Genomic DNA, 10,919 nt, shown 5'->3' on the forward strand with positions numbered 1-10,919 from the left:
TCACACAGGGTCTCCCCACTGTCTCTTCCAATTCCCTGTCACCCCTGATCATTCCCTTCAGTGGGAGTCGGGACGAAGTTCAGGGATCAACATGGGGATCAGTGTTCCTTCTATGATCCCCACCACTGATTCCTGATCTGCACTGTCCAGCTGTGGGTCTGTACACTTCCAGTATCAGTCCATCTGTTTCCTGTTAGACACTCCGTCCCTCTCCACTCCATTCACCACCACACTGTCTCCTCAGACTCCATCTGCTACTCACCCAGCACATCCCACTTTCATCTAGTGGGGTCCACCATCCCTCCACATTCCCTCTCCATCCTGTCACAGTTCCTGCCTCTCCTCTCTCATTCCTCTTCAGTGTCTTGCCTCTGATCTGTCAGTGTTTCTCTCTGACCTCTCAGAGCATCTCTTGGACACTTACCCCATCACTCTCTGCTCAATCATCCCTCTCACTCTGTCTAAAAGCCACAGTGACTCACTACCTCACTGACATCTATCAAACTCAACCCAGTCCGCACCCTATTCATTGCCCCATGATACAACCTTTTCAGAAAGACCCATCGAACCTCCAATATTCTCTGATGACCAAGTCCCCTAACGTCCTCTGATGCCCAATCACTTCAAAAACCACCACAGCCCTGCCCAACCTCCATATAATGTCCAATATTCAGCAGGTGACCAGTGTATTCCCACCCACCGTCTGGGCTACATTTCTCCAGGCATCTCCTCCAAACTCCACATGATGACCAATCTCCAATCCTTTAGACTCCCCATCACAACTCCAGCCACTTGATCAGCCCAGTATCAGCCAGTGATCCTGCCGCAGATTCCTGCTCCGTCCTTGCTGCCCTTCTGAAACAACATTCACCACATTTGAGGCACCAGTGGCGAGTGATGAAAACATGTCTCCACAGTGTTTCTTTCAATGATCGCCACCACTGATTCCTCATCTGCACTGTCCATCAGTGGTCCTGTGAATCTTCAGCATCACCATCTTCACCCACAACAACCCCACCCCTCCCCCCAGCTCTATGGCACCCTCTCCTAACACTCTCCCCTCCAGCCTGACCCCCACTCCAATTAGCCTCCTTCCTGCCCACTTCTCCATTCACACTCTCCGTTTCCATCCTTCCACTCACCATTCTCCATCCCCTCCTCTCCCTGATACACTGTCCCCCATTTCCTTGTTTACTCTCTCTTCTGCCCTCCCCTGCATCCTCACCTTCCTCCTCCCCTTCTAGTCACCGTTTCCCAATGACCAGAAAACCATATGGTACAGGAGCAGAAATAGCCCATTTGACTAATAATTTTCCTCCTCTTGCCTCTCTCCCTTCTTGAAGAGTGGAGTGACAGTGGAGTGGAGGACAGCTTTTCCTTCTTCCAGAACCACGTCAGAATCAATTGATTTTTGAAAGATCATTACTAATACCGCCACAATCTCTCCAGCCACCTCGTTCAGATCTCTGGCTGCATACGATCTGGTTCTAAAGTATCTGCCTTCAAACCTTTTACTCTCCCAAGAACCATCTCCCTCATAACGGCGACTTCACATACTTCTGCCTCTTTACAGAATGTGTTTCTTGCTCCCTCCTCTCTTCCTTCTCCTTGTCCCAACCGTGATTCCCCTCTCCCTGCCCCCTTTCCACTCTCAGTCCGCACAGACCATCAGGTTTACTATCACTATGTCAGGATTTTTTCTGCTGCAACAGTACAAGGTAACAGGTAAAATTGCTACATTACTTTGATTTGCACCTTAGCCCCACAGGAGTGATGATTCATTTTGCTTTGTACACGTACAACATTGAACGACAATAAACTGGAACTTGAAATGGCTCGCGAAACCTTCCCGGTCACAGAGTTATTCAATGAGACACTTTCATGAGACTTTGTACCTGAGGTTGTCCCTCCGGCTGGGAGAGAAGACGTTTTCTTGGAAAGATTTCCAGAGGATGACCCTTCAGACTCTCTCCCTGTGGAAGTCCCAGGTTCTGGAGTAAAGGAATGGAGAAACAGGAGAGTGAAGACACAGAAACAGATCATCAGGCAAGACATGAGTCTGGCAGAAAGGGGACGGAAGTGTGAAGAAACCAAAGTTATCCATCTCCCTACACTGACTCTCCCTCCCAAACCACCATGACTCCAGGTCTCTCTCCTCAGAGTCAGGGTGAATTTCTGCAAACAAACATGGTGATGAGAGATCCCTTCATTGAACCTCACCACCGATTCCTGAGCTTGCAGACTCCTCTGGGCTGATGGTCAAACCTGCATCTGCTTCTCACCTTCAACCTCTCCACTCCATCCTCCACCTCTTTCTGCTCTCTCATCCTCTGTAAAACCTACAGTGCCTCCTCCCCTCAAAGCCAACCCACACCCAACCACAATCCAGACCCTATTCATCACACCATGAAGGCAATCTTTACTCAGAGATACCAGATTACTTCAAACATTCACCATTCTCCATTGACAAGTCCAACAATGTTCTCTAATGCCCCAACTCTTTAGAAACTCCCCAATATCACTAACCTCCATGGACTCACCAGGTATTCAGTGAGTTCCCTCCCGGCCACTGGGGCCTTGGCCCTCTCAGAGTTTCCCACCATGCCCAAAACACAATGATCATTGTCCAATCCCTCATCCATCCCATCCTAACACTACCCATTTGATCAGCCCAAACCCAGTCAGTAATCCTTGAAGCCTATGTATCTAATTCCCGTGACACTGACCACATAACCCTGCCACTGATTGTCAACCCCACAGTCACCCTCAGTGAGGACCCTGTCCATCCCTCACCCAGATCCTGACCCTTCCTGAAGGTGACTCAGACATCCCCAGTGACCACTCACATCCATCACTCAGCAAAGCCAAGGGGCTCAGTCCTCATGCTCTGGTCACCAACCCACCTCACCCGGCCCCATGAACTAAACTCAGAGCAAGGTCATTACTGCCCACATTATAATTGTACAACACCATCTCGTAGTGATCCTGGATGGTGCTGAAATTTGTCACAGGGAGGAGAGAGGAACCTCTGACTCCATCATTCACACCCCATCCCCTGCATCCAGCAGGTAAACTGGTCTCTGAGAAGCTGTATTTTACAGTGTGAGATGGAATCCATACAGACAGAGGAATTCACACCTGGGCTCGTGTCTCCTGCTGGAACAGAAGATGATTTCTGGGTGTGTTCTCCAGACACTGACCCATCGGTCTGTTTCCCTGTGGAACTACCTGTGTGTAGAATAGAGGAACAGAGAGAGTGAGAGAGTGGAGACACTGATGCAATCATCATGAGTCAGAGGAACAGAGGAATAGGTGCGTGTAGAAACCAACATCACACAGGGTCTCTCCACTGTCTCTCCTGATCATTCCCTTCAGTGGGAGTTGGGATGAGGTTCAGGAATCAACATGTGGATCAGTGTTCCCTTCAATGATCCCCACCACTGATTCCTGACCTGCACTGTCCAGCTATGGGTCTGTACACTTCCAGTGTCACTTCCTCTCCAGCCATCTCTCACCCCGTCCACTCAATTGCCCCTTCGTCGACCCCAATTTCCCCTCCTATCTGTCATTCACTCCATCCAACCCTCTATCCTATCACCCTCTTACTTCACTCCCTCTCACCCTTCTCTGCACTCACCACCCTCACTCCCCTGCAGACTACTCACCGGTTCCATCCACGATTCTCCACTCTTCCCTTTTCTCCCTGTCACACTCTCCCCTCCATTCTCTTCATTCCCCTCTCCTGCCCTCCCCTCCCTCCCCCACTGTCAGTCCTTCACTACTCCTTCAGCACTTACCCGCGTACCCTTCACCACAGACCCTCTCTCAACCTCCATCTTCCATAGCCCTTCTTCACCCCCACTCTATCCTCTCCTGACCTACCCTGTTCCTCATCTTCTCCCTCCTCCCCCACGTTGTCCCTTCCTTCCACTCTCCCTCACTCACTTCCCCTCTCTCATCTCCTCTCCTACCCTGTCCCTAATCTCTTCTGCTCTCTCACTCATCCCCTCCCCTCCACACTCTCTAATCCTCTGACTCCTCGACCACTCATCTCCATCCCTCCCTGGGATCACACACAATCTAAACACCCAGATCTGTGGAGATGAGCGGCAGACATCACAGGGACTGTAATGGGTTTCCGTTGTTCGTGTATTCCCCAGTCCGACACAGAGTGTTGAGCTACAGGGTCATCAGGGTCTAGTCTGTGCAACCTGCTATTCTGCCTATTCTCAGTGACCCACCCGTGGACCATAGTTCCGTATACTGTTCCCATCCTTGTACTTATCCAAACATCTCCTCATTGCTGCATTCAAACCCACATCCACCACTTCACTGACAGCTCATTCCACACTCTCAGTACCCTCTGAGTGAAGAGGTTGACCCTCAGGACCCCCCCTTCACTATTTCACCTTTCACCCTTAACCCATGACCTCTGTAATATCAGTGGAAAAGCTTGTATTGACACGACCTGTACACTCATTATATATACCTCGTTCTAATCTCCCCCTCATTCTCCTTCCCTCCAGGGAATGAAGCCCAAACTTATTGAACCTTTCACTATAACCCAGGTCCCAGCAATTTCCTTGTAAATTTTCCCCGAACTCTGTCCAATCTTATTGACGTCTTTCCTGCCAGCAGCTGACAGTATTCCAAATCAGGCCCCGCCAACGCTTTATACAACTTCACCATAACATCATGATCGAATACTTTGATTTATGAAGGCCAATCTTCCAAACGCTCTCTTCACGACCCGATCTACCTGTGATGCCACTTTCAATTATGAATCTCTATTCCCAGATTGAACAGGGAGAGAAACATTCCCCTCAGTGATCTTCTCCTCTGACTCCAGATCCGGTGGTGGACAAACCCAGCCTAGATTCTCCAGTCATTGCTTCCTGGGTTCCCACTAGTTCACTGCAAATATGAACCAGTCAGAGAACTGTGGTGTGGGGAAACACCACTGGGGAGATGGGAAGTAACAACACAGGAAGAAACTATCAACTAAAATCAAATGGGTTAACCTCAAATCCCACACTATCCCCTCCACTCCCCCGGGCGATTCACACCTCCCTCTTCAGTCAACCCTCTTCTTTAATCTCACACCCCATTCCTCTCTCATAACCATCCATCCTTCCTATCTGAGACACTGAAATCCCTCCCCTTAATTCTCCCGCACTCCACACACACAACCCTTGCCATTCACTCCATCTTTCTCCTGTTAGACACTCCATCCCTCCCTCTCCCAGACACCACCACACTGTCTCCTCAGTTCCTCTGATACTCACTCAGTACATCCCACTTTCCTCTATTACTCTGTCCAACAACTGGGATCCACCTTCCCTCTCCATCCCGTCACAGTTCCTGCCTCTCCTCTCTCAATCCTCACCGGTCTCTTCCCCCTGATCTGTCAGTCTTCCTCTCTGACCTCTCAGAACATCTCTTTGACACTTACCCCATCACTCTCTGCTCAATCATCTCTCTCATCTCTCTAAAAGCCACTGTGACTCACTACCTCACCCACATCCATCAAACTCAACCCAGTCCTGACCCTATTCGTCACCCCATGATACAACCTTTTCAGAAAGACCCATCGAACCTCTATCATTCACCAATGCTCCAGTCCCCCATTGCTCCACTACTCTATCTTACTCATTCCCCTCCATTCCCTTGTTGGTTCTCTCTCCTGCCCTCTCTCCTACCTTCCCATCTATCCCTCCTTCCCTTCCAGTCACCAGTGGTTGATGACGAAGCAAATGCCTTCACCAAATCTGAGCTCTCTTGAACTTCACAGAAATTTCACACAGACAGGAGGGAAGGAATAACTGAACACTCATTGGCAACCCTTTACGACGCACATCCAACAGCTGTATTGGGCTATGAGAAGTTCAACATCACAGAGCGAGAGACTGAGAGACCCCGATGGCACAATAACTAATACCTGAGGACCTCTCTCCCACTGAGACAGAGGATGGTGATGGGGTGGGTTGTCCTGTAGATGATCCATCGGGCTGATCCATTGTGGAAACCTCCAGGTCTGGAACAAAGTAACAGAGACATGGGAGAGTGGCAGAGATTAAACAGGGACAGTAATTCATAAAGATGAGAGACTCGACAGATGCTGAAAATCCAGAGCATCACACACAAAATGCTGGAAGAACTCAGCAGGACAGACTGCATCTCCGGAGGGGAATAAACAGTGAATGTTTTGGGCTGAGACCCTTCATCAGCACCTTCTCTCGGTATTCTTCCTCTCGAAGGGGGAAGAAGCCAGAATAAAGAGGTGGGGAGGAGTATATCTGGCAGGTGATAGGTGAAGCCAGGTGAGTGGGTGAGGGAGGGGGTGATTTGAGAAGCTGGAAGGTGATACATAGAAGAAGTAAAGGGCTGAAGGAGGACTAATCCCATTGGAGAGGACAATGGACCAGAGAATAAAGGAAGTGAAGAGGGTGTCCAGAGGGAGATGATGGGCAGAAGGACTAAATAGTGAGCCGGAAAGAGAGGGAAAGAGAGGGAATTGGTCGGGGTATAAATTACTGGAAGCTAGAGAAATCAATGTTCATGCTGTCAGTTTGGGCACTACCCAGACACAGTATGAGGTGTTGTCCCTCCAATCAAAGTTTGACCTCATCATGTCAGTAGCAGAGGCCTTGGACAGACATGTGAGAACGGGAAAGGGAAGTTGAATTGAAATGGGTAGCCACTGGGACAACAATTGGAAAAGGAGGTCTCTGATCTGAAGCGATACCAAAACCATCCAGTCCCTGTACAGCAACTCTCCCTCGTGAATGTCTGTGACTGGTCACTACTCTCAGTCAAAGCCCAAATGAATATTTGGGGCTGAAGGAGAGAAAGTTCGTTCCCTTCAATGATCCCCACCACAGTTACCCGAGCTCGCAGACCCTGGGTTTCCTGAATTGTGAAGGATCTGCTATCAGTGATCCATGGGATTCACAGCTGTGACCGACAGGGAATCTGTACCTGAGCTCACAGACACAGCTGGTATGGTGGTCAGACCCGGACCAGGTTCACCTGTCACTGATCCGTGGGGTTCTGGAGTTGTGTCTGAGTGGGGATTGGTACGTGAGCTTGAAGACCCTACTGTGGTTGTGTTCAAACCCAGACCAGGTTCTCCGGTTGGTGGTCCCAGGGATTCCCAAGTTGTGTCAGAATGGAAATCTGTAATAAGAAGATATACAAAGGATAGTAACGCTGTAAACAAGGTTTACATTAGATCAGGAAGAAACTCAATGACAGGGAATCTGAGACACAAATCCAGGTCAAATCTGTCCTCTGAAATACACACACTCCCCTCTCCGTTGGTCTTTAATACTCTACCCTTGTCTCTCAAATCCCTCTCCTCACATCTCCCTCTCTCGGCATTCACTCTGTCTTGATCAATCCCTTTTCAGTCTCTCCTTCCCTCCCTCCAGTTGGAGTGTCACTCTCACCGATCTCTCTGCCCAACTCTCCTCACACAGTCATAACTCTCTATTCAGTCACCACATTCCTCCCATTCCAGCACCCCACCTCTCTCTCCATCCCTCTCTCCTGTGTATTTTCACCCATTTCCTTCTGTCCACGTACTGAATTACTCAAATCCCACTCCGGTTGTTTCTATGTCTCATCAGTTACCGTGTAACTCCTCACAGTCATTCCTTCCTCCTCTCTGTGACCATCCTCTCCTCTCAACTACAATGGGAGAAGGAACATCAGGATTTCACTGTGACAGATATATGGATGGAAATCTCTGTGGTCAATCTCTCTCTCTCTCAACACTGGGGGAGTTTTCTGCCGATTCTCGAGTCATAGAATCACAGAATAAAAAGTGATGCAGCAGACTGTAAGATCGTCACAGTGAAAATACAAAGAATAAAAATAATAATAAATAAGCAATAAATATCGTGAACATGAGATGAAGAGTTCTTGAGAGTGAGTCCATAGGTTGTGGGAACAGTTTATGAATGGGATGAGTGTTGACTGAAGTCTTACCCCTTTGGTTCACCAGCCTAATGTCTAGGGGGTAATACCTGTTTCTGAACCTGGTGGTGTGTGTCCTGAGGCTCCTGTCCCTTCTTACTGATGGTAACAATGCAAAGAGAACATTGAACATAGAAATCTACAGTACATTACAGGCCCTTCTCCGCAGTAACCATGGTGTACAAAGGCTGATGTAAACATTCTCCAGAAACTGTCTGGAATTTCCCTACAACATAGCCCTCTATGTTTCTAACTCAAAGTACCGACCTAAGAGACCCTATTGTATCTGCCTCTTCCACCATCACCGACAGTGCATTCCACGCACCCACCACTCTCTGTGTGAAAAACTTAGCCCTGACATCCCCCTTGTACCTACTTCCAAGCACCTTAAACCTATGCCCCCTCGTGTTAGCCATTTCAGAACTGGGAAAAGCCTCTGACTATTCACAGGATCAATGCCTCTCATCATCCTATACCCCTCGACCAGGTCACACCTCATCCTCCATTGCTTCAAGAAGAAAAGGCCAAGCTCACTCAACCTATTCCATAAGGCATGCTCCCCAATCTAGGTAATATCCTTGTAAATCTCCTCTGCACTCTCTCTATAGTATCCCCATTCCTTCCAGTAGTGAGGTGACCAGAAGTGAACACTGGACTCCAAGTGGGGTCTGACCAAGGTCTTGTATAGCTGTAACAACACTGTCAAATTGTGCAGCAGCTTTGAGTGTCCTATGGACATGGACCCCAAGATCTCTCAGATGCTCTACACTGCCGCTAGTCTTACCATTAATATTATATTGTCTTCAAATTTGACCAACTGAAGTGAAGCACCTCACATTTATCTGAGTTGAACTCCATCTGTCACTTCTCAGAGCAGCCCTGCATCCTATCAATGTCACGCTGTAACCTCTGACAATGCTCCAGACTACCCACAACATCCCCAACTTCTGTGTCATCAGCAAACTTACTAACTCCCCCGCCTCTACTTCCTCATCCAGGTCATTTATAAAAATCACAAAGAGGAGGAGTCCCAGAACAGATCCCTGTGGAACATCACTGGTCACCATCCTCCATGCAGAATACAAACCATCTACAACCACCATTTGCCTTCTGTGGGCAAGCTGATTCTGGATCCACAAAGCAAGATCTGCTTGCATCCCATGTCTCATTACTTTCTGAATGAGCCTAGCATTATCAAATGCCTTACTGAAATCCATATACACTGCATCCACTGCTCTACCTTCATCAATGTGTTTTGTTACATCCTCAAATAATTCAATCAGTTTCGTAAGGCATGACCTGCCCATGACAAAGCCATGCTGACTATCCTGAATCAGATTATGTTTCTCCACAGGCTCATAAATCCTGCCTCTCAGGATCTTCTCCAATAACTTGCCCATCATGGAAGTCAGACTCACTGGTCAATAATTTCCTGGATTATCTCTACTCCCTTTCTTGAACAACAGAACAGCATTTGCAACCTTCCAAACCTCTGGTACTTCACCTGTCCTCATTGATGATGCTAAGATCATCGCCAGAGTCTCAGCACTCTCTTCCCTCACTTCCCTCTGCAGCCTGGGGTATATCTCATCTGGTCCCAGCGACTTATATAAATTAATATTTTTCAAATGTTCCAGCACAGTCTCTTTCTTAATGCCTATATACTCAAGTATTTCAGTCCACTGTAAGACATCCCTACAATTGCCAAGGTCTTTTTCACTAATGACTGCTGAAGTAAAGAATTCATTAAGTACCTCTGCTACTTACTCTGGCTCCATGCACATTTCCACTATCGCTCCTGACTGGTCCTATTCTCCCACGGCTCATCCTCTTGCTCTTCACATTCTTGTAGAATGCCTTGGGGTTCTCCTCAATCCTGCTCACCAAGGCCTTCTCTTGGCCCCTTCTAGCACTCCTAATCTCAATCCCGAGCTCCTTCCTGGCACCCTTGTAATTTTTTAGAGCTCCAACAGTACCTAGTTTCTTAACACTTTTATTTTCTCTTATCTAGATTCCAAAGATCCAAGAACTCAAAACCCTGCCTCCTACACCATCTCCTCAGCCATCTGCACTACCTTCCTGTTCTGACCTTCACGAGCTCGTGGCAACAGGAGTAATCCGGAGATTACCACCGTGGAGGTCCTGCTTTTCAGTCTCCTTCCTAACTCCCTAAACTTACTGCGCATGACCTCTATCCCTCTCCTATCTCATTGGTACCAACATGTACCACGACCTCCAGCTGCTCACCCTCCCCTTCCAGAATATTCTGCAATCGCTCAGAGACATCCTGGACCCCAGCACCCAGGAAGCAACAAACTATCCTGGCGTCTCTTTTCCTGCCACAGAATCTCCTGTCTGTCCCCGAACTATCGAGTCCACTGTGACTATTGCTCTGCCTGACTTCACCCTCTCCTTCTGAAGTTCAGAGCTGACCATGGTGCTATTGATCTGGCTGCTGCTGCCTTGCCCAGACAGGTCACCCCCCTCAGCTGTATCCTACCTGTTGCTGAGGGGAATGGCCACAGGGGCACTCTACACTGACTTCCTTCTCCCTTTCCCTCTCTCGGTGTTCACCCATCTGCTCCCCGAATTCTGCACTCTGGGTCTAACACCTGTTCACAAGTCGTATCTATCAATTGTTCTGCCTGCTGGATATTCCTGAGTTCATCCATCTCCAGCTCCAGCTCCTTTATGGGGTCTTTCAGGAGCTGGAATCGGCTGCAGTCATCAGGGAGACTATCCGGTTCCAGGAATTCCCACATCCTACAGGGGACCATAGAGAGGAGCTATAGGCAGGTAGTCACTCCAGGGCCTCGGGAGACAGAGAAGTGGGTAACAGTAGGAGAGGGAAGGGCAAGAGGCAGATGCTAGAGAGTACCCCTGTGGTGGTCCCCCTTAAGAATAAGTACTCCTGTTTGAGTACTGCTGGAGGAGACGGCCTA

The 10,919-nt window shown here is 48.6% G+C and overlaps 1 long non-coding RNA gene across 1 annotated transcript; it reads right to left on the reverse strand.

The window, feature by feature from the left end:
• Window positions 1-3,138: 3,138 nt before the first annotated feature.
• On the reverse strand, window positions 3,139-7,059 carry LOC132387602 (uncharacterized). The gene is made up of 3 exons (XR_009509949.1): window positions 6,979-7,059; window positions 5,939-6,034; window positions 3,139-3,228 (listed from the first exon to the last, which is right to left on the reverse strand). It is a non-coding gene; the product is annotated as an uncharacterized LOC132387602 (long non-coding RNA).
• Window positions 7,060-10,919: the final 3,860 nt, after the last annotated feature.

Source organism: Hypanus sabinus, unplaced genomic scaffold (genome assembly GCF_030144855.1).
Source record: "Hypanus sabinus isolate sHypSab1 unplaced genomic scaffold, sHypSab1.hap1 scaffold_202, whole genome shotgun sequence".
Taxonomy (NCBI): domain Eukaryota; kingdom Metazoa; phylum Chordata; class Chondrichthyes; order Myliobatiformes; family Dasyatidae; genus Hypanus; species Hypanus sabinus.